This window comes from Talpa occidentalis, unplaced genomic scaffold, assembly GCF_014898055.3.
Source record: "Talpa occidentalis isolate TD23 unplaced genomic scaffold, MPIMG_talOcc4v2.1 talOcc4.3, whole genome shotgun sequence".
Classification (NCBI taxonomy): domain Eukaryota; kingdom Metazoa; phylum Chordata; class Mammalia; order Eulipotyphla; family Talpidae; genus Talpa; species Talpa occidentalis.
In genome coordinates this window covers 138485755-138510014 of record NW_023603184.1, presented here as the reverse complement: position 1 = coordinate 138510014, position 24260 = coordinate 138485755, and the positions used below count along the sequence as shown (strand labels likewise).

At 41.6% G+C, this 24260-nt stretch overlaps 1 long non-coding RNA gene across 1 annotated transcript in view; it reads right to left on the bottom strand.

The window, feature by feature from the left end:
- Positions 1-1885: 1885 nt before the first annotated feature.
- The window catches only part of LOC119254853 (uncharacterized), a 42085-nt gene continuing 19710 nt past the window's right edge, over positions 1886-24260 (bottom strand). Inside the window, exons 3-4 of the long non-coding RNA XR_005127381.2 lie at positions 10214-10308; positions 1886-2070 (exon numbers count right to left, since the gene is read on the bottom strand). This is a non-coding gene — a long non-coding RNA (uncharacterized LOC119254853). The remainder of the gene's footprint in view (positions 2071-10213; positions 10309-24260) is intronic.

Sequence of the window (24260 nt, the reverse complement as noted above, 5' to 3'; positions counted from 1 at the left end):
ACAGACAATGGATAGATTTTGTCCAAGGCACCCTTGGGAAGCTCAGAGTTCAACAGAAGCCAGGAAAAAGCAGAAGCCTGGAGGGTAGTGTAGAGAAGTCAGAAGATAATGTTCAACCACGTTCAGAGAGGCCCAAGATTAAAACTGAAGGATACAGCTGGTGCCAGATCTTAGAGGTGAGTACAGATCTCAGGGTGCAAGCCCAAGTGAAAAATCAGAAATCGGAAGACAAGGAGCAGAGCAGAATGGAGGGGCAAAAGGAAGGGTAGACATGAGCAAATCCCGAGTAATTGCTGACATTGGAACTGTGGATTAAAGACTCATTTTTATTGGGTGTCAGCAACTTAGACTTGGTTAAATTCAACTCTTTTAATGTACAGGGTGGATGGAAGATTTATGTTAAGTTTAGAGACATTCCTATAAAAAGAAAATAATAAAAATAACAACCATTAACACTACTTTCTGAGTATTTCTCTGTTAGATGTTATACGAGAGCTTTTATTTATACTACATTAGAATCGATATTAACAACAATAATAACTACAATTGATTATTTATTTGTGTCTGGAAATGTGCTAACTGCTCTCAACACATTATTTTTATTTAATCTTGCAACACTTCGGCAATGTTTTCATTTATTTATGATTTTTATCTTGTGTGGGAAAAACCTGAGGCTCAGAGAAATTAAGGAACTTGTCCAAGTTCACACAATTAGTAATACAGAACCAGCATTTGAATAGCTTTTGTCTGAATACAAAGAGCAACCAAGCTATTTCCAAAGATTGAGTGACAGCGTGGATAATAGGGATGGGAAGATTGATCATTATCAAGTGGAATGTGTCAATGACAACCTACTAATCTCAACAGTTTTGAAGTTGTGAAAGCAGTTGCCCTTCTATCCATTCCCTTGTTCCAAGTGACCCATTAACAGGATAACTACTTAGACAATTATGATTGCAGATGATGATCATGAGCAAGAGGAAGAAAGAGCAGGAAGAGATGGTGACAATGACTATGATGATGAAAATGATGATTATAGCAGCCAGATACACCTCTTACTCAGGCAGAACTATATGGTGACCAACAGACCCTGCTTCTGGTGGGACCACCAACATCTTGGCATCTATTTCTACTTAATAACTTAAAATTCTTTTAGGAGGTCACAGAACTTTCTCTTCATGTTTAGAGACAAAGTTTGAAGATAGTCCTGGGCCTCCCTGGTGGCCCAAGGGGTTGAGCACCGCACTATGAAGCAATCCGCAGCCTCTGCAGCATGAGTTTGATACCCTGCTGGCCAGGGAGCAACCCATATGGCGAAGCAGACCTCTCCTATCTCGCCCGCTGCTCCCTTCAGCAGTGTATTTCAGTCAGTCTGCCTGTATTCTGGTCCCCACTCTGTCTCTGGTGAATCCTCTCACCCCCTGCATCACCGGCCTGTACCCCAGCTCTTGTGTGCATAAATAAATAAATATTTAAAAAAATAAATAGGGCCTCCCTGGTGGCACAGGAGGTTGAGCGCCGCACTGTGAAGCTGTCCACAGACTCTGCAGTGTGGGTTTGATCCCGGCCAGCCGACGAGAATCCCACATGGCACAGCAGACCTCTCCCGTCTCGCCTGCTGCTCCCCTCAGCAGTGTATTTCGTCAGTTTGCCTGTTCTGCTCCCCACTCTGTCTCTGGTGAATCCTCTCACCCTCCTGCGCCTCTGGCCTGTACCCCGGTTCTTGTATAAATAAGTAAATCTTAAAAAAAAAAAAAAAAAAAAAAATATATATATATATATATATATATATAGCCAACTGTAGAGGCAGGATGGGCCACTGAGCAGGAATTGATGATCCAGCAGAGGGGTAAATGAGGAGTCCTGGAGCCCTCAATGGGTTTCTCAGGCTTTTATTGAGCTTTATGTGTATTACAGCAACCAGGTACACACCACAGGCAGGGGTGCCAGGGGGCCAGGAAGCCTGCAGGCCTCCAAGCCCCCTGAAAATCTTCACTCTGGGCTTCTCTGGCCTTCTTTCTCTCCTGCTCCTGCTTCTCTTGGTGACTATCTCAATACTCCTGCCATGGCCTAGGAAGTAAATAAGACAGTTTTCAACAATGTAACAACTGCAGGTGCCCTATCAGGCAGGGCAATCCTAATGGTGGGAGGGCAGAAAAGCCTGAAAAACCACTTACCCTACACCAACATTTTTAAATAAATAAATAAATAAATAAATAAATAAATAAAGATAGTTCTGAAACAGTTTACAGTATCCTAAATTTTCTTGAAGATATGATATTAAAAGATGAAAAATTGGGCCTCCCCTGTGGCATAGCAGTTGAGTGCTGGGTTGTGAAGCTGTCCACAGCCTCTGCAGCACCGGTTCAATCCCTGGCCGCTGGGCAAGGGTCCCACATGGCCGCGCCCGCTGCTCCCCTCAGCAGTGTACTTCATCGGTTTGCCTGTTCTGCTCTCTGCTCTGTCTCTGGTGAATTCTCTCACCCTCCTGCACCTCTGGCTGTATCCAGTGCTTGTATAAAATAAATAAATAAATCTTGAAAAAAAAAATGAAAAATCATCTTTAGGAAGTGTTTTTAATAAGACGTGGAGATAAAAAGGACACAGAGCAGAGACAGGCTGACCTGAGGTAAGAAAGAAAACATCGTGTCCACAAGTACTTATTGAATATTCTAGGAGCCAAGCCATTAAAGAGTTATTATTATTCCTATTTTCAAGGAAATCAAAGCTCCAAGAGGTCACACAACAAATTGTGGCTCAGGCCATGTCTGAGTCCAGAGCCCATTCTCTTTGTGCTTAGCCTAGGGTGGTGGAAGTCAAAAGCCCTGGAGATTTCATAAGTAAGCACATGAGATGCCCAAATGGAATTGCAAGACTGCTTCATCCATGGATGCCCTCACACCACAGGTCTTGACCCAGCACCAAGGTTCAAAAAGAACTCTCTGGCTTCAGAATTTATTCTTGAGGCTGTCAGTGGTCATTCCCCATCCTGATCATGGTAATTCGCCAGGGGAACAAAGAGCTTTTTCATGGGGTGAGATTCCCTATGACACACAGACTGGAAAACATTCACAAACCTTCTTAGTTTTAGAGCCTTGTAACGAGCTCATCCAAAATTTGCATAATATAAAAACATCAGTGGAATTCCACACAGCAATAAACCTCTCTCACTGGTAAGGGCAAGAAAAGCTCAAGTTGCTGCCTCTGAGTGAGCCTGTAGCCTGCGGCAGGCAGCACCCTTTTCATCCCCATATGGGCCCCTTCTCTCATTGACCACCTCCTTCCCACAGCTTCATCTTTGCAAGTGCTCCAACTGTGTCCAGGGAGAGAGGTGCTAATCCCTTCTGAAGAACTTGTGGCTTGGTCTGTAGCTGCTTCAGTCAAGGAGGCAGTGCCTCCAACCATCCTAGTTACAAAATGTGTGCACAGAAATCGATGCCTATTAGATATCACACAGAAAGTAGAGAAAGGAAATTGCAGAGAACCAACAATACCTCGTGTTTGTTTTTATTGCATTTTTCCCCAAAATTTACCAAGGTGAAGAGAAGTTAAAATACTCTTCTTAAAGAAGGAGAACACAATCACATGAATATTAATAAGAGGAAGCCCAGTGGTCTACAAAGACCGAGAGAATGTGCTAAACAATCCGTGAGAAGGTATTTAAGTCATCACAGTTGGCACTAATTATAAAAGGAAACCATATCTTTTTCTTTAAGATTTAGGAGAAATGCAGCTATTTCAGCACATACCAGAAATAAGTTAACTCAATCCTCTTTCATTACCATGTCTGATTCTCCAAACACAGGTTTTGTCTGAGAACCTATTATGGGCTTAGTTGTGTAACCTCCAGAATTTATATGCTGAAGTCCTAACCCCCCAGTAATTCAGAATGTGACTGCATGTAGAGATTGGGTCTTTAAAGAGGTAAATAAATTCAACAGTTCACTGGAGTGGGTCCTGATCCCATATGACTGGGGTCCTTAGGAGAAGAGAGGATTAATACACAGAGAGGCACAGGAAAGGATCCTGTGAAGACAAGGGAGGAGGCAGCTGCCTCTGATCCCAGGAGAGAGGCCTCCGATGAAAACAACCCAGCTGACACTTTGCCCTCATGCTACAAGTTCCCGGAATTCTGAGAAAACGCATTTCTATTGTGTGAGCCACCCAATGTATGGTGCGTTGCTAGGACAGCCCCAAGAAGCTAACACAAATCCCAAGCTGTAGATGCTTGGGATGGATAATCCTAGGACACTTCAGCTGAAATAAACCCACAATACAATGGCTTGCTTCCCATGACCACTTCCACTCAATTTTCAAAACCACTGAAAGAAAGAACACTTCCATCCTGGAACTTGGTGAAATGGCATCTCCCCCTCCAAACCTCTGAAGCCCCAGGAACAAAAGGGAGTTAGGGAAGTGAGCAGTTTGTGTCTGCCCTGGTGCCTAACAAATTCTGTGGGTCATAATTAAATAAAGATTCTTTCTCCCCTGACTAATGCAGCAGTCTCCTTAGTGGCTTCCCTGCCTCCCCTCTCACCTCTTTAATCCATTCTCAGAACAGTAAAGTGATCTTCTAACATTTGGAAATTCTCTGGTTTAAAAGCCTCCCGTGGTTTTACATTGCACTTAGAATAAAACCCAAACTCCTCCGTGTGGTGCAGCAAGCCCTCCGGGATCCCGTCCCAAGCTCTCTCTCAATCCTGAGTTTGAGGCATTTTGGGCTCTTTGAACATGCTAAATTATTTCCTATCCCAGGCCCCTCAGCCTGGTTGGACTGTGCCTGCCTCAGAGAGTCATCTCCAACCAGCCTCCAAACATACCTGTCATCCCCACAGTACACCTGTCATCCTCCATCCTCCCTAGCTTAATTCCTCCCCAGAAAGCATCATAACTGGTGCTTATTTCATTTATTCTTTGTGTGCTATGAGGTCACCATTGTAGTTCCATGGTCAAATGAATGAATGAATGATGATACAGAGGAGAAACTGAAGCTGAGGAGTTAAGTAAATTTTTCAAGTAATTACAGGTAACAAGTGGTAAAACCCAGACTTTTCCTACTACCCCACTACTACCACCTCAATCTGCTGAATAATAATCCCTCCTGGGCCAACAATGCAAATGACTGACAAGTGAAAGAAAATGATGTGTCAGTTTGTTTGGTAGCTGGGAAGAGGTGTTTGTTTGTTTGCTTGTTTTCTTGTTTGTTTGTTTGTTTTGAGAAACTAAAGGAGGGTTTTCCTTTGCACTCTCTTATATAGCAACTCTAGAACCTGCGTTTATATGCCAATGCACACTAAAATATTGCTGTTTTCATTTTACTTTGAAGCAAATTTCTTCAAAAATGATCATGCTGTTTATGATACAGGATGATACCTTTGGCAGATGAAAAATTGGTAAGCCTTTTAGGGTTAGGCCTCCCATATGCTGAAATAGGTATTATTTCCAGAGGATAATTTAGTTCTGTGAGTATTATTTCACTCATTAAACATATTTATTTAATACTGTTATTATCAAACCAACATTCATAACAGATTATGTTCTCCCTTGAGATGACATTTACAAAGTAGTTTTGCTAGGAAAATGGATTCTGTGGTCAAAGTTGAAAGACAAATGATAGACTATGCAAAACATATATTTTAACACATAATAGTCATGGTTACTATCTCTAGTATAAAAAATTCTACAAATGAACAAGAAAAAAATCTGAATAGAAAACTGTCCAAAAATATAAATGGGAATTCACAAAACACATGAAATTGTATAGTTAATAAGCAAATAAAAAACACAATTCCATTAACAAATTAATGCACACTAAAGCAGTATTTGCTGAAAATATTGGTAGATATTTTAAAAGCTGAAGGCATCAATGAAGCCATGTGTATAAGATATATAAGGCATAAATTACTACAATCATTCTGGATGATAATTTTATAATATCCATTTAAATTTTTTTTAAAGATTTTTTTACTTATATAAGAACTGGGGTACAGGCTAGAGGCACAGGAAGGTGAGAGGTTTTTTTTTAAGATTTATTTATTTATGCATACGAGAACTGGGGTACAGGCCAGAGGTGTGGATGGTGAGAGGATTCACCAGAGACACAGTGGGGAATAGAATGAGTGAAAGGCAGACTGACTGAAATACACTGCTGAGGGGAGCAGCAGGCGAGACAGGAGAGGTCTGCTGAGCCATGTGGGTTGCTTCCTGGCCATCTGGAGATCGAACTTGTGCTGCGTGGCTGCGGACTGCTTCATAGGTTGTGTCTTAACCCCTTGCACCACCAAGGAGGCCCTGACCTCCATTTTTAGGACAATATCTTCTTCAAATACTAGCATATTTATATTAGTGTAAAAGGCTATTATTATATTTAAGTTCCTAGTCTATTCAACAAATAAACACTATTTGCATCCATGTAGCTGTCATTAGGTCCTGGCCATAATGGATGCAAGTTTTCATTTGGAAAATATACTCAGTAAGAATTGAATAAAAACTCAATAATAAAGTATTATTTAATGGAATTGAAAAGATCATCAACTGGCAAAGCCATAAGAACAAGCAAAGAGTCATCAACATGATCTTCAAGGGCACTGTCCTCCCATTAAAACAAGTACAGTGGGGAAAAGTTGACTGAGTTCTGACCCTTATTCTGAAGCTTGTTAGCACAGCTTCCATATCCATAAAATGCAATTAAAAATCTGATGTCTATTAAATAAACTCATATCTCAGTTGATTGTTGGTTGGAATGAATAAGTAACAGTTGGACATCACCCAGCAGATTTCACAGCACATGCTATGTGCTTGGCCAATATTAGTCTCTTGTACATTTGTGCTTCCATCATCTGCGGGTCAAGCAGCTGTGCAGAGAGGAAAGGAAAGTAGGAAGCATTTTTTTTACTATTCTAGGATTCATTAATTATGCATTTTCCTGAATTTGCTAAGCCCCTCATTATGGGAGACCTGACCCAGGTCTCTATAGGTGCAAATACACAAAAAAATATCCTGTCATTCAGACTAAGAGAAAGCCTTCCTCATAAACACCCACAGAGAAAATAACTCTCCTTTTAGCAAGACTAGTAACAAAAATAGCATTGTTGATAAGAATAATATAAGAGTTTAATATGTGCCAGGCTCAGTTTTGTTCACCTTCTATGGATTATCCCATTTAGTCCTTTAGACCATGTGATGCAGGTTTTAATATTATAGGTCTTAATGGTCAGTGGGAAAGAAATTTGCCATTTCAAGACACCAAACCGACTCAAAGCTTTGGATGTAACTGAAAAATACTAAGCCCCGGTTCAGAATAAGGAACTCTAAAATACACTCCAAGGGTTCTGTAAGGCAGGATATAAATCAGTGTGATTCTAGAGGGATTGTTTGATCAAGAAGAATAAAAATACTGGTTTGGTCAAAGCTAATAACTTGAACAGGTCACCCAAAAAAGATGACAGATGGGTACCCACCCAACGGGGCAGCCGACACAGAATCCCTAGAGAAGAGACTCAGAGAGCCCTGGGCTAATTCACATGCTCTGTAGACAATTCATTATGTGCTCATTCTGTAAATTTTTGTGAGCAACAACTGTGTCAGAGGTGCTGCTTTGGACACATGAAAACAGCAGTGAGCAGAACAGACAACCAATATCTGCCCTCAGAGCACTTACATGCTAGCCTGATATGGAGACATTAAACAAATAAATGTGCATATCAGATAAAAATGTAAGGCAGAAAAATAAAGCAGGGGTAGAAGATCCAGAGCTCTGACTGAGAGAGGATGTCTGGGGACAAAGGGATATCACCCCGTATCCACAACCTCAGTAAGTCAAAGAAGGCTACTGTGAATCTCCAGATAAGCAAATAGACAAAACCATATTACCAGGGAAAACAGAAACAGAATAAGAATCAAGATACTGAAGAAAAAAATAAGCCTTTTAGCATTTTCATGCTAGGCTTTCATGCAGGACCCTGAGAAACACGTTCACGTCATAGAAACACATATCATAGGTGTGATCACAGGCAGATCACATCTGCTTCTACAGTGGTTAAAATATTTACAAGAATATAATAAACTAGATTAACTTTAATTAAATATTTAGAAATCTTAGCTTTAACCATTCATCACTGTTTGCATGTTTTTGAAAAAATGTCCTTCACGCAATTCAAGATTTTGTAGATTTATTTGTTGAATAAATAGTATATAAAGAGTTAAAGAACTGTTAAAACTTTCATCATTTTTAAAATACTCACTGATTGCTGATCACCAGCTTCTGGTGAGCTGGATGCCCACCCCAACCCAAGCAAGTCCAGTCAAAGGGCCATACATGTGAGCAATGAAGGATTCAGGTGCCCCCAGCCTCAGCCACTGTCAGTCACAGCCACACAAATGAGCCCAAGCAGCAAGCATTGCCCAAATGAGATCATCAGCTCCCAGCACAGAGAAACCATGAGAATCATTCATTCATGCAGGGAAAATGCCCTCTATAAGGAAGGCCAGAAATGGCCAGCAAATAGCAGGCACTACAACACACAACACAGGCAGGGAAAAGATTCTTCCTCCAAGTCTTCAGTAGGAGCCAATCTGACAACACCTTGATTTGACCTTCTAGTGTCCAGGACCAAGAGGCAATAAATTGTGTTTTTTAAGACAAAAAAAAAAAAAAATCACTGTTTTAAACCACTACGTTTTAGGATTGTTTTTACACTGCAGAGGATTAACCGGGATCACCCTGCAAACACTCCATTTGACCATTTTTTGGTGTGATTTTTAGTTAATAAGGACTGTGTTCCCCTAGATATGAACCATCCATCCCCTAAATATCCAGCAGCATGCTCCTTTTCTCCGGTCCACACATTCAGAGCAGTAATAACACACTTTATCTAATATTTCAAAATTACCACTTATTATGATATCCAGACAAAGAATATTTTCTTTCTGCACTTTCAGGAAACAGTTGAAAATGAACTTAATAATGAACATTTTCCAAGCAACATTCTACTCCTGAACTCCAGGGACTTATAAAATAACCCAAATCTAAGAGGGTGAAATGGCTTGCTCTTTAAATTCTTTATATCTTGAAGTCTTTGATTTAAGTCATTACTTTAAAAAAAAAAAATCAAATCACACAGTGCTCTTAATAAAGCATTATTATTTCAGGGAAAAGGATCAAGCTTTCCAAATGCAAACGTTTAGCTGGAGTACAGTGTAAAAGATTCCGAGACATTAGTCAAGAGATGGATTGCTTTGCTGTTACCAGTCTGGGTTACAATATCACTGGAACCAAATTCCCATCAGATTAGTCTTTACTCAAAATGAATGTTTGTAATTATGAAATGAAATAAGTTTTAATTTGAATTGCCTAAAAAGGGGAAACCAAATATTGTGTAATTACAGGAGAAGAAATTTGAGATGGAAAACAAGATAGTGTTATTTACAAGTAAAAAGGCTTTTGTGGGATTATAGGGCTTTAATGTGCATATTTGTAGGATTTTAGTGGCAGAGTTTGGAACTGAAATATTTTTCATCAGCGTTTATTTACAGTGTGCATGCAAGAAATAGAATCCCAGACACATCTGATATTGGGCTTATTTAAACCTTTTATATCCCTACTAAATCTGAAAAGACTCAAATGTTAGCCACACAAAATGGAAGTAATCGTGGAGTGTGATAAAATAAGTATTTGAAAACCACATGCAACTTTTAGGCTCAGATCCAGAACTATAAAATCTACCTAGAGACATAATGAGCCTGAGTCGCCTCAGAGGAGGAAAATCTGTGAAGGGGGACACGTGTCCCTAGTCTCTCTCCACAGCTCATGAACCTGAGTGGAGCCCCCAAACCTCTGTAAAGTTCCCCTACAGCACCCCCTGGCTTTTCTGTAAGGTGGCCATTTCTTTTCCTCTGCATAAGCATGACTTCAAAGATCTTATGCCTCTAGCTTGCATTTCTTCCATGTCCTCCTTAAGCCTGGTTTTTCTCAGTCAGGAACCTAGGACTCTACGACGATCGCTGTGACCCCTCATGTTCTCCACCACTTGGCAGTGCTGAGCCTTCTTCCCACACCCTTTCTGGGGTAGAGTTTTCCTGTTGAGACTGGCCTTCCGGGAGCTAGCACGAATGACTTTGCACTCACCTGCCCTCTCCAGTGATAGTGCCTCCTTGAAAGCTCTGGCAAAGGCAGTTCACAGTTCAGTTCAGCAGATGTCTCTGTTCTCCTTACCTGATCACACACATTTGTCACCGGAGGGGGGCGGCCAGTCGGGCGTTCCATCTCCTAGACACTCTTGCAGCCAGGTGTGGCCATGGGACTGACTTCTGGCCAAGCGATAGAGACAGATTAATTACTGCTACTGTAGTCTGGCCCATGAACACCTCCCATACAGCTCCTCCCCAGGTCTTCTAATTTCCCCATTCAGCTGGTAGGAGGGGAGATCATTCCTGGGGTGATCTGGCAAACCTATATGAACTTGGGCCCTTGAGTGACTTCATGGAAGAAAGCCACCCATCCATTTAATAGTAATACTGACTCTTCCCATGTGACTCAAGAAGGGGAAATACATAGATGGTGCTCTCTCTTTCTCTCTCACTCCAATTATACTACCTAATCCAAAAGAATCAACATATTCATGACATAAACTCAGACAAGCTGGGACAAATTTGTTCCCTGTAAGTCACATAGTTTGAAAGCCAACTACACACAGAATCACTTTAATAGACCTCCAGCAAGGGTTGGCCGCTTTCCTGCCCACAGACCTCTGGCAACCTAGTTGGCCATTGCCAACAGCAATGGCCCCAGTAGCAAACCTCAGATATTATTTACACATTTTTCCAGCATTTCAATTTAGAAACTCAGCAATCGGTGAAAAACTCCTATATCATAATCTTACCACCTATCCATCTGTTCAATCATTCATTCAAACACTAACAAGATACCCCAAATATTAGATGTCATGCTAGGCATTGATGGAACACAGGCAGCTTCCTGCCCATTGGTGTCCGCAGGTAAGAGAAAGATCATGAGAAAAGAAAGGCGCAGCAGAACTATAATCGAGGGAAACATATCATTATCATGTAGCTGGATTCATCAAGTCCATGTTATGTGCCAGAACTCTGTTCAGAACTTGACATTCCTTACTTTTTTTAATCATCACACAACCCCGTTCCCATATGACAGAGGGATCACGGCTTAGAGGCATTAAGCAATGTGCTGAAATTGCACAAATAGCTACTATCAAGGCTGGGATTTAAACCAAGTTCTGTCTGATTCCTAAGTCATTTACTAACTGTGTGACTTTGGGCAAATTAGTTGAATGTCATAGCTTGCCATTTCTAATCTGAAATGTCATCTCAGTCACAAAGAAGCAATTTCTACTAAGAGTTAAATTGCAGGGCAGAGATGTTTACACGCTCTGCCCATGGTACCCTTTATGAATACTATGTGTGAAAATCTGGCCTCTTGAACAATTTTCTTGTTTCTGAAATGGCAATGGAGGCTGGAGGAAGCTTAAGTAAATATTTACAGTACTCATATTATGAGAGAACTGCAGATGGTGTGTTTGAAATGCTGATTGCCTTCACACAAACTTGAGGCCCCCAGCAAATTCATTTTCACAACTTAGAACAGTTGTGCTAAGGTGATCACCAAGTTCCGATGAAACAGGCTCCCATGGGGTGCTTGCGGGGGCTCCGGGGACCCAGAGAAGAAGGCTCCTCTCTGAGTATCTGGGCTGTGAGACACACCACGTGGTAGCCCCCTCCGAGCCTGGCTTTCCTGCCAAATGCACCCTCCATCAAATCCCGCACCCCAGGTGCTTATTCAGGCTCAGCCACAGAGTGATAGTTGAGCATCCGCTGGAGGACCGAGAAACACACATTTGGAAGAGACCTGGAGACGAGAAGGTGCTGAAAAAGGAACACAGAATAAGGCCAAGCCCATAGTGCGGTGGATTAAGGGTGAGGGAACACGGGAGGGGATGGGGGAGTCTTCATTTCCCAGGCTTCTGTGCCCAGAGATGGGTTGAGTGAACAGGGACAAGATTCAGCAAAAGATCAGAGTACATGCAAGGTGAACCTGTCTCACACACTGCTCTTCAAAGACAGTGAAGTAAGTTCATAAAAAGGAATTTTCCAGATGCCTTGTTTATTTGTTTTTCAGCTGAGCCGGGCTTTAAAATTTTAAAAGTGAGACTTCTGGAGTTAGACACTTAATTTTAAATTTTTCTCTTACTACTTCCTAGCTGGATGATGCTGGGCAAGTTTCTATCCCTCGATTTCCTTGACTGTGAATGTGAATATTAGACCCACATTCCACAGTTAACAATAGCTAAATTCAATGTAAAACACTTAACAAAGCATCTGGACTTTGATAAATGCTCCAGCAACTTCACAGATCTGTGTAATGGATTTGGGATAAAAACCAAGATGAGTTGCTAAAGAAGAAACTCTCAAAATTTTGGTCTCAGGATTCCTTTATACTCTTGAAAATGATTGCAAGCCACAAAGAACACTTGTTTATGTGAATTATGCTGGTCAAAATTTACCATATTACACATTAAAATTGTAAACACTTTTAAAGATTTTTAAAATAACTCAATTAAAAATAGCAATAATAAATCCATTATGTGTTTGTATAACTTTTTTAAAAAAATAACTATATTTGTCCAAGTAATTTAGTGAAAAGAGTGGCATTGCTTTACATTTTTTGTAAAGCTCTTTATTGTCTTGTCTCTGCTACATTCCCAACCTCTGTTTCTACATTTTTTTTTTAACGTGAATTACTTTAATCAGCACTCTGAATGGCTCTGAATGGTTTCTCAATTCATAATTTTTTTTTTTAATTCTTACATCATTTTCCTTTTTGCACAATGTACGCATTTTCATTTTGGTTGTATTCCCCATCCGGTTCTGCCCCCACTTATTTTGACCCAAGTCCCTCCTCTCCTCCCCACCGCCCCATAGTGTGTCTCTGGTTTATAGCTGCTTATTGATTTTGATTTTTTCTTTATTATAATTAGTCTTTTTCCTGGCCCCTTATTTAGGTTTTCTAAATTCCTGCTATGAGTGAGACCATCCGGTATTTTTCTGTTTCTTTCTGGCTTATTTCACTGAGCATGATCCCTTCCAGCGCCATCCATGTTGCTGCAAATGGCATGAGTTTATCTTTCTTGTTTCTACATTTGATTCATTGTGATATATCATTTTCATTAAGGTCTATGAAGAAAATCCAGCCTCATACAGATGTGTAGTTGGGATAGGGAAGAACACTTTACTGTCTTTTTGGGTGATTGTGGAGAGTATTCTCTGACACTACAAGGAAACTCTGCTAGTGGTAGGTCCTTAAAGCCCAGGTGCCAGGAAGAATGTAAAGCTATATAAATAAACTTACTTTTTGTAGGTCTCTTGTATTGTGAAGAGATCTTTCATTTATGCATAATTTTTTTAACACTGTGCATTGGTCATTTGGAAAATACTGGTTCACATCCATGTTGACACATTTCCTTATAGAATATGCCACCATACATTTGTCAGAGAATGAACATGACAAAGGCCAGTAGCCACTCAATCTTATTATGATAATAGTTTCAATCTCTCAGACCCCATCGAAAATATCTTAAGCACTAAGGTGTCCCCTGAGACCACATTTTGAGAACTCCCAATTAAAACAACATAGAGGAAAATAATCTGACATTTCAAAGAGGAGTATGATGTTTCAGAAAGCCAAAAACAACCAACCAAAAAACTATCAAGGCAATGGGAAAAGAAGATATTGGTGGAATGACAAATTTGGGGAGCCCTCCTAAAACCATCACCTCTCATTCTTCTTCAAAGTCTAAGTTTGGTTCCCCTGAACTAATCCCATGTTTCTGTTGTAAGTCATTACTATCTAACCAAGTACGAGGCCAAATCAGTACTCAGAAAGTACGTGAAGATGGACTAAGAAAATACCAGCTTTGTATATTAATAAAATCAAGCTTGACTTTAAGTTAATCTGTTGGAGTAAATTTAGAATTTGAGTTGAGCTCTTGCAAAACACATCTTCACCATCTAACAAGTCAGGGATCTGTCAGAACATTCCCACATGCACTGACCTGACATCTTCCCGGAGAGAACTAGTGACGCATACCTAATACTTTCCTTCTCAAATTACCAAAGGGCTAATTAGGAATAAGAATCTCTAGCCCCATCCTGGATCTTCTGAAATAGAACCTACATTTTAACAAGATGCTCAGATGATTTTTTTTTCCCTGTTAAAATTTGAGAAGCATGGACGGGGATGGTAATCATGCACCTTGAAGCATCAGGCTACCTAAAGAATTTCTATTAAACCTTCAGATTACTTTGCTTTTGTGGAGTCAATCTGAGTCTAAAGACAGGACTTAAACATGCATGCACACACAAACATACACACTCAGGCAATAAAACAAAAACTACAAAAACCCACATGTATTGTGATGATAGATACAGGTGAGAGGGGAAGGGAGAGAAATCTCTGGGTTTACCTGAGAGATTAGAGAAATTTGGCAATGGCAATAGAATAGTGAAAGCTCTGAGTTTTCAACTTCAAGAGAGAAAACTATCCCAATGAATATCAAGCAAGTAACACCTGCTGCCTATCACCAGGAGAAGTCCAAACACTTCTGTCCACCTTCTCAGTGACCTGTTTGTATTGAATTCTCCAGGAAAACACAATCAAGCACTACACGAACAATGCTCCACTCACACAGAAAAGGGACAGAGCAAAAATTAGCTCCAATAGGGCCTCCCTGGTGGATCAAGGGGGTAATACACAACCTATGAACCTGTCCACAGCCTCTGCAGTACAAGACTCTGTAGTGCGAGTTCGATCCCCAGCTGGCCAGGGATTACCCATATGGAGAAGCAGACCTCTCCTGACTTGCCCGCTGCTCCCCTCAGCAGTGTACTTCGGTCAGTCTGCCTGTTCTGTTCCCCACTCTGTCTCTGGTGAATCCTTTCACCCCTCACACCTCTGGCCTGTACCGTAGCTCTTGTATTCATAAATAAATAATAAAAATCTTTTAAAAAATTAGCTCCAATAGTGGGCAATTGGCCTACATGCATCCTTCTAGCACTGCAATAGAAGGGTCTGAACCCTCCTGAAAAGGACAGACATAGTAGTGCTGCTGGGCCAGGTGCCAGAAAACACACAAAGTCTAGGAGAACAGAGGATCACACGTTGAGTCTGAAACAGGGAACAATATTCGTGGATAAGGCAATAAGTGCAGTACAAGCACAAGTCTTTGCCATGGATTGTTCTTCGCTGATATAGCCAAGCAGGGGTCACAAACCGCTACATGAGTGCATGAGACTACCTTCCCCAATAAAGAGACCTAAACCAAAAAAGGAATATGTTGTTTCATGAAACTAAACAATCCAGAGATAGTTGGCTTCAGGCACAGATATATCTAGGTATTGAAATTATGTCCCCAGAGATCGAATTTTCTCCATTTCTTGTGCTTTTTCTGCTTTGGCATCTTTCTTAGACAAGTTACTTTAGGGGTTTATCATAGAGGGTTCAGGCTTACATTAACTTTTCAAGAGACCCAAAAAGAAAGCTTCTCCTTACCAATTATTCCTGAAAGTTTCATTGACCTAGTTTGGCTCATGCGACCATCTCTGAACTGATTATAGTGGTCAATAGATTTAGACTCAAATCCTACTCTAGTCATGCTGCCAGCTTGTATGAGTCTCCACGTTCAGCTCTGCAAATGACAGAGCAATACCCAGTTTGCAGTAGCAGAGGAGTAAATGGCTCACTAATTTGTAACTATGATTATCAGCACCACTATGGTTCTGTATTCCTTGAGAAATTGACTTAATTTTTCAATATGGGGAACTTTCAGTTTTCTTTCGTAAGCAATACACCTCAGCCATACCTTTGTGAGGCCCAATTCTATAAACACCATATCTGCTCAACATTAACTTTGGAAAGAAAGGTTGTTTTTTGAAAGATTTATTTATTATGCCTACAAGAATTGGGGTGCAGGCCAGAGGCATGGGTGGGTAAGAAGATTCACCAGAGACATAGCAGGGAGCAGAACAGGCAGATCTACTGAAATACACTGCTGAGGGGAGCAGTAGAAGAGATAGGAGAGGTCTGCTGCACCATGTGGGTCAGCTGGCCAGGGATCGAACTTGTGCTACAGTGGCTAGCAATAGTTTGATAGCTCTGTCTTTAACCAAAGAAAAGTTGTTATCACATCAGCTGGCTCAGGAACCCCTGGAAAAACACCAAGCAAGGCAATCTATAGTTTAGGCAGATTTGAGACAATAACTTTTTATTAAAAAGAAGAAAGCAATGTAAACCCTCAGGGCCACAAAGATTGAAAACATTTATCTGTGATTTCCATAGACTCTTTATAAACTAATTTGGATCCTGACCCTATACCTTGGAAGGTTTACCAAGACTCTATTCTGCATTGAGGCCAGTGTCTCTACTTCTGTCTCTCCTTCCATTTTCTGCACCCTGTCTTCATTTGGCCAGGTGGACACTGGCAATCCCAGCCCCTTGACATCATTTCCACATGGGGCTTTCTGTGAGCAAGCACCCCTGGACTTCAACCAGCTCGAATAGCAGACAGGTGGGCACAGTCCTTATGAGTCCTAAGGCAAGTTAGGGAATAATTAGGCAGCCTCAAGGACAGTGCAGGGACTTCAGGAGAGTTAAGGAAGGCTGCAGAGATAAGGGCAACAAATTCCAAAGAGGACTAATCAAACACCCCAGGACTCAGGTCAACAGGACATTCCAAACTGAGGACAATAAAGAAAAAGATAAGGGCTGGGACACAGTTCTGGGCACAGAGACATTTAGGTAGTGAGTGAGACCACCAAGAACTAACCAATCACCAAGAGACTGATGCAGCTCTAGAATAATTAGGGAAAGAAGGTCTATATGCCCCGAGGCATGACTCCACTTGGCTCCCTTAGCCCTCCCTGGCCTGGTTCCACCAACCTGGGAGTCCCACTTTATTTTCTGTTCCTTTTATCCTCAATAAACTTTTTCTAAACAAATCTGCCTCTTCTCGCTTGTTTGCCTGAGCATCTGCAAAGTTCCTGCTGCAGCTTCGTGAGACACCAACCCATCATGGTCTAGTAGCTGGGCCTCAGCGCTGCCACTGCAGCCTGGGACCCATTCCTGGCTGGGAGACTAGGCCTGAAAACCTGCGTTTCCAGAATCACTTGTACATATAAACTAATTCAGAGCACACTCTGGGCTGCAGTGCAAGGGGAGGGGCGTGACTGGTGTAGGGGAGGTTTGGAGATGACAGGGCTTCTCCCAGGTAGACAGGAGTTGTACATGTGCTTAGTGAATGTTTCAGAGTTTTCTCAGCAATCTGCCCAATGTTAATCTGATTATTTGTCAGTCTAGAAAAACCTAGAGGAGAAGGGGGCAGTCTCTCCTCACCTCCACGATGGTGATGAGTTCACATCAACCCGGACAGGGCAGGGTTCAAACCAGGGCCTCCACCCACACAGAAAAGAACTGAAGGCAAATCATCTCACTGTGCTTCTACTGTCACCATGAGCTGTGCAGATGAACTTAAATTTTCCCTGTTACAGGCAGAAACAGATATCAATGAACAATGATGCATTTGAATTTAACCTATTATTTCTGAGCAATGGATGGAGCTCAACTAATATTTTCAGAGCCAGATCAAGCTGACTTATGCTAACACAAGATCATCTACAGAATACATACAAATACTTTCGAAAGAAAACAGAAAAGCAAAATGACAAATACAGTCTAGCGGCTGGAGATACATATCTGTTCTCTGAAAAAACCTAGGAGGAAAGCAGAATAGAGGGAGAGAGAGGGAGGATGAGAAACAGCTCCCATCAGCAGTGTTACCCACAGTTTGAATCATTGGGCTCTCTCCCTTCTAGCACTTTGCAGCGGGCATGTCTGTAGATGAGGCTAACTTACCTATTTAATGGAAGAAAGAGAGAAAACAAAAGAGAAACACCAAATGCATAACAATGGTGACCTTCAAACTGCTGAGCTTAGAGGTCTGGCCTTTGCTCTGGGCTTGTAGCAATCTCTCAATAACTGATTAAAGGATTAACCACCCAATTTGTTCAAAAGAACACAAGATTTATGTACTTAGAATGTTCCAGAAGACAAACACCTGAATTAGCATAACAATAACCTACACCAGAGGAGTCAGACAGAAAAGTAATTCACATTTATAGTTTGAATTTTAACTCTAACTATAAAATAGAAAATAAAGTCAACCTTGCCACTAGCTCCTGCAACATTAGGGAGACACATTGGTTTTATCTGTAATTCTCAAGCAAACAAGTCTAATTAGAAATGAAAATCGTGCATCTTTGGAATGCAGGTTAACGACCCACAAATCTACACATGTTTGATCTGAGGTTCTTAAAGGGATTCCATTCAGTTCTAAGTGGCATAAAGAAAGGTGGGTTCCCAGCTGCAACAAAGCGGTTAGACAGTGCCCAGGATTCCAAAGAAGATGGCCTGGCAAGCCTGAAGGGTGTCATTAGGAACAGGTGTTAGAGGAACAACTTAATCCAGGGCTTTTGTTTTTAATCTGACGCCACCCTCCAAATTAAAGAACTGTTTGCTAAAAAAGACAAGAATCACATGCACTGAGTCAGGAGCAGTGAAACACGCCCTTTTGGAGAGGATCAGATGATGGGGTTCAGTCTGGGAATTGGCCCCATTAGAAGTCTTCCTGAGCAAGTCCTTGCAGGCAGATGTGTCCCCAGGGAACAGGCAGTTGACTTGGGGCCAACTGCTCTGTGGATGTCCTCACACAGAGAGGAAAGTGCAGGGAGAACCCACTGCCAGGGAGAAGCCCACCTTGAGGGTTGGCCAGGGGCAACTGCATCTAATTTCCAGGCTGGATCTAGCTAAGGAAGTGAAGAGGTGAGGGAGGATTTGGGACTTTATGTCAGAAAATATGACCACACACTATAAGCAAGCAAAGGGCAAATCCTAATGTGAGTCAAATTTTAGCAGTTTTGTCTGACTTTCCTTGGGCCTGGAAGATACTTTGTTCATCTTCCCCTGCTTCCTCTATCTTCTCAGTCAAAAAAGTCAGTTAGGGGCCTCCCTGGTGGTGCAAGGGGATAAGTCTCAGCACTAGGAAGCTATCTGTAGCACGAGTTCAATTCCCGATCAGGGAGCTGACCCACCTGGTGCAGCAGACCGCTTCTGTCTCTCCCGCTGCTCCCCTCAGCAGTGTATTTCAGTCAATCCACCTGTTCTGCTCCCCACTCTGTCTCTGGTGAATCCTCTCACCCCCACCCCCACCCCTCTGGCCTACACCCCAGCTCTTATATGCATAAATAAATAAATAAAATCTTTTTTGAAAAAAAGTCACTTAGCTAGTCCTTAACCTGATCTTAAGTGTCTCCGCAAAATTTCATCTTCCCCTGCCCTCGCAAGCCGTCTCAGAATGCCTCTAAACAGCTTGCTCCTGCCGGGGCTTCCCTCTTCTCTTACTGAAACTGACCGCATTTCTCTGCTCCACAGCCATGCTTCTCCTTCCAAAGCCAGCGTCAAGCTCACTTCCACAAAGAAGTCTCCATAAAATGTCTGCCACATTCTACTACAGTAATTTCAACAGATTCCCTGAATGTCGGACCATGCAGCTGAATCTGGTTTATGTTGTGGTGTTGTACAGCCTTCACTAGTGATTAGCATGTGCTTCATCATGGGGTATCCCCCACCCCCACCCCACTGAAGGGACCATCTCTGCCCTGTGCTCTCAACGTCCTTGGTCTCTGACATTGAGCCCATGTTAGCTCACTGATAACCTTTAACTGCCCTGTCTGTCTGTCTGTCTGTCTGTCTGGACTGAAGTGGGTGGATCAGGGGCACATTGAAACAAGCTAATCCAGTTCATTCCCAGCTCACCACACAATCCACCTGGTCATCCAATTTCAGCCACTAATCCACATGCCAGGTGTGGATGTGGGCCACCTGATGGAGATTTTGCTGATGTTCTTGGTTCAGTTCAATGGGGATATGTGAACAGAAGACATGTTGTTAAGCCACACCACCTCTTGATTTTCTTTTTTAGCTTGATCTTAATCTTCTTTCTGTGCTAGCAAAACCTAGTCCTCTAATCATTGGAACCCCAGTTTCTGAAACCAGAATACAGTGGCTCAGCCTGACAAAGGAAGTTTTTCCTTTTTGTAAATCGATGTGAAAATATCCTAATGATAGAAAATTGAGTCCTCTTTAATTTTAAATCAAGCAAACCATCTATCATCATTCTAGACAGGAGTAGAGGTTGTATTAGCTTGAGAATTTAGGAACATCAAGGCCATGGGAATCACCACGGGTAGAACAAGCCCTGTTTACTTCTGAAATCCTTCAAGGCTTGAAGCCGTGACCATCTGGAAAATGTGCCCAATGAATGGGAAATAGGATTCTGAAATTAGTGAATGATACACTCATAGATTTGTTTATTTTTTTATCTCTGACCCAGTCTTTTTGCCACAGAAGAAAAACATGAAAGCGTTTTGAGTGCTTTGGAATGATGTCCCAGCACCCCATCAACACTAACTCAAAGCCAAGGAGGTTTGAGACTGTCTGAACATGAATCAGGGCCCACAGAGGAGACTGGAATCAAGTTCAGAGCTTCCATGAGTGGGAATTAAGCACCAGTGGGCGTGGGGTGGGACTGATAAGGGATGACATCACAGCTAACTCTGACAGAGGTGATGCCAACCAGCTCCTCATTCTCACAGATGCCTGGCTACCACTGGGGGCTTCACAATATAAAAATCACCAAAGGGATCCTTTCTTGTGCTGATCAAAGTGCCTTCCCAACAGGACTGCTTTGAAAAGCATCGCAAAAGGGAAAAAGATCTCAAATCCGCCTTCTCTTCACTTCATGCTCCCCAGCTTCTTGGTAATAAGTAATCCGACAGGTTGCACCTAAACCAACCTCAGTCTGGAGAGTTAACTCTATGGAAGTATTTGGACCATTTTTAACACTTGTCTCAGACACAAATGGATTCAGGACACTTTATTTTTTAAGCAAATAGAGGAGAGTTCCAAGGAAACATATTCATGAATATAATAAATAGGAAGCCATTTTCTGATTATCTTCCACTAAGGGAGGAAAGAGATTAATTGGCATGAAGCAATTTCCAAGGTCAGCTCAGTGACTCCTCGCTGATGGGCAAACCATATTCCCAGCATCATAGAATTTTAAAGCTAGACAGGGCATTGGAGATCATCTCACCAACTTCCACATGTTCCAAATGAGGAACCAAAATTAGATACTCAGCAATTTTCACAAGGGGACATAATGTTATTAGCACATAATTTTATTAGCAAAGGCTGAATTAAAATTAATTAAAGTTAAAATAAAGGTGTCTAGACAACATATATATTCAAGTATAGCCTGTTGCAGTCTTCCTAATATCACTATTCTAAGCACTAATTTTATGAGAGAACTCACCTACAAACATCTTCCTTTGCAGAAAACCCTCACAAACTTCTACATAGCCCTTGGGGCCTGACAGAGAAGCTACCTGGGGGAAGTATGAATCCAAATCAGGCATTGAAAATCAATTTTTCACAAACATTGATCAACTTCAAACAAAGCACATCTTCAGAACCAACTTGTGACCCTTGGTGTAGCATTTCTAAAATAATTGTTCAAGCTTGAGGTGAGTCAGTCCATTATAAAAGAACAACAGCATTACTCAAGTGAAAAGATGGAGCTCTGAAGAACCATCGCTGTAAGGAGCCAAGACTCTAGTTTTTTGAGAGTTCCAGCTTCTTCCTTCTCTGCTGCTCTCCTTTCACATCTGCTTCCTCAGGCAGGATGAACATTGGCCACTTAACCCACCATTAAGCGTCAGTGACAAATGCTGAAAATCCAGGGCACTCCGTTTCAGGTTGACATTTGAGCAAAAAGACAGCTGCTCAAATAGCAGTCATGTCTCCCCCTTTGTTCTTATTTCTTGATAAAAGAATGGCCAATGGGATATTATGAAGGAGAACAGAGGCTACCTGAGTTCAAAGGACCTCACTTGCCATGCTCCTTGTGCAGTGTTTGCATCACCTGGATCGTGTGTGTGTGTGTGTGTGTGTGTGTGTGTGTGTGTGTCTGCCTTGTGCATATGTTTTGGACATTCCTTACCTGTTCCAAAGACCAGATGCATAGACATGCTTTGACTGTCACTAAGACCAGACACATGGAATGTAGATTAGAGGAAAGGTGAGGCTTGGAGAAGGTGTGGCTGGACAAGATCTCTGCACCGTCCAACCAATTCTGCTGTGTTTCCCAATACAAACAACTGATCTCATTTTTAGACATTTTAGACATCGACTGGTGTCCAAAAATCTAATTCAACATGACACTGTTTATCAGAGCGAGCTAGCACCAAAGCTCACAAGAGAAAGGGACTCACTCTCACAAGACTAACCTCACTTCCGATGCCAGTACAAAGACCTGAGTCACCTTACTTCTGACCAACTGCTACAGATGGAGGGTTCCTACCACCCTCTCCTTATGCCTGATAACTTGTTAGAACAGCTCACAAATGCAGGAAAATAACTACTCATGTTTGCTGGTATATTATAAAGGATACAACACAGTAATAGTCAAATGGAAGAGACAAATCAAGCCAGATATGGGAGTGAGGGTTCCATGTCTCACCAGGAACCCCAACCTCCCAGCACCTTGTATGTCACCAACCCAGAAGCTAAAAAGATGATCGAACATACAACGAGGTACCGACAAGGGTCACCTGACTGACATTACCCAAAATGTGTTCCCACAAAATCTGATGTCCTGGCAAGCTCTCCAAAATTGAAATTCTGCAAATATAGCTACTTATCTATGGATATTCACATTTACATATTAATGATACTGAGAAGTAAAGAAATTTGGATCATTTACCCAATGATTCCTCAAATCAGGTAGCCAAAGAATCCTTAAAAGAACACTGTTCAGAAATTTGGAAATGTAGGACTTTTCTGCCTGCCAGGCTACAATATCCTTTCCTAAAATTCTTCACATACTTTGGTAAACACCAGAGTCCATCTGAAATTTCAGGACCAGGATGACAGAAAAGGGGTGACCATAATAGGTGGGTAGAACGTTCTCAGAGGCACACAGTCTTGCAGAAAATTACACCATGAGGTGGTCAGAACTGTTCACCAAATATTAAGAACAGAGAAGGATTGCACTTCTCTGTCTTTTTACTGTTAGGTTAGGCACATGACTTGCTCTGGCCAATCAAACATGAGTGAGGTGTCATGTGACTCTTCCAGAAAGGCTTATGTAAGATGCATGTGTGTGTATATATGCACACATGGCCATATAAATCACCATGCCCTCTTCCAATTAGGGCAGTGATTTCAAAATCTAGGTTGAAATACAGCCTCCATCAGCTTGGCCCCTTGTGGACTGTGATGAGCAGAGCCCCTTTTATGCTCCCTGGTGGACATGTAGCAAGAGAGAATAAATCTGGTTGTTGTAAGTCAGTGAGATGCAGGTGCCATTTGTTATCACAATCTAAGTAATTCTAATACATCATTTCTACCTTGCCCAGAATCACTGTCCAATCTCTCTCTGTCTCTCTCTGTCTCTGTCTCTGTCTCTGTCTCTCTTTCTCTCTCTCTCTCTCTCCATTTTCACTCTTAACCTGAGATACCACTGCCATCATGAACTGAGTTCACCCCTAGACAAAATTGTTCTTTATAAAAAAAATGCACAAAAGAATTTTTCAATACTCAGAAACACCCCGCTCTCCATTCAAGGCTTTCCCACTGTGGTGGGAGAATTAGCCTCAATAGTTTAGAGAGATTCATGCCTAATTTTATTGAAAAGGGAAATCAGTGCATTCCCTTTGTAGATGGTGTGACTGAATAATTCATTGAAAGCTTCATTATCTATAATTGTGATAACACACACTTTAAAATAAAGTATTGCACATATCAAATATCCCTGATACATTTCCGAGCAAATATGTGCACATATGTAATCAGCTGTGGTAATCAACTGCACATCAACAAAGAAACGGAGTGTTTTAGGGGCGTAAAGATGCTGTTACAGTGAACAATCATTTGGCAGTGTGGCTTATTTTAATAGACACATCACTTTAAAATAAGTCTTCACCATCTGCTGCAGCCTCTAATTACAAATGCAACAAGAACATAATTCACAATTGCATCATTAAAAAGTAAGACAGAAGGGATTGAATGCATGCCTATGTCCTTTTTTAATGCAGCAGGCGTCTGTTCATCTTCTCTTGTG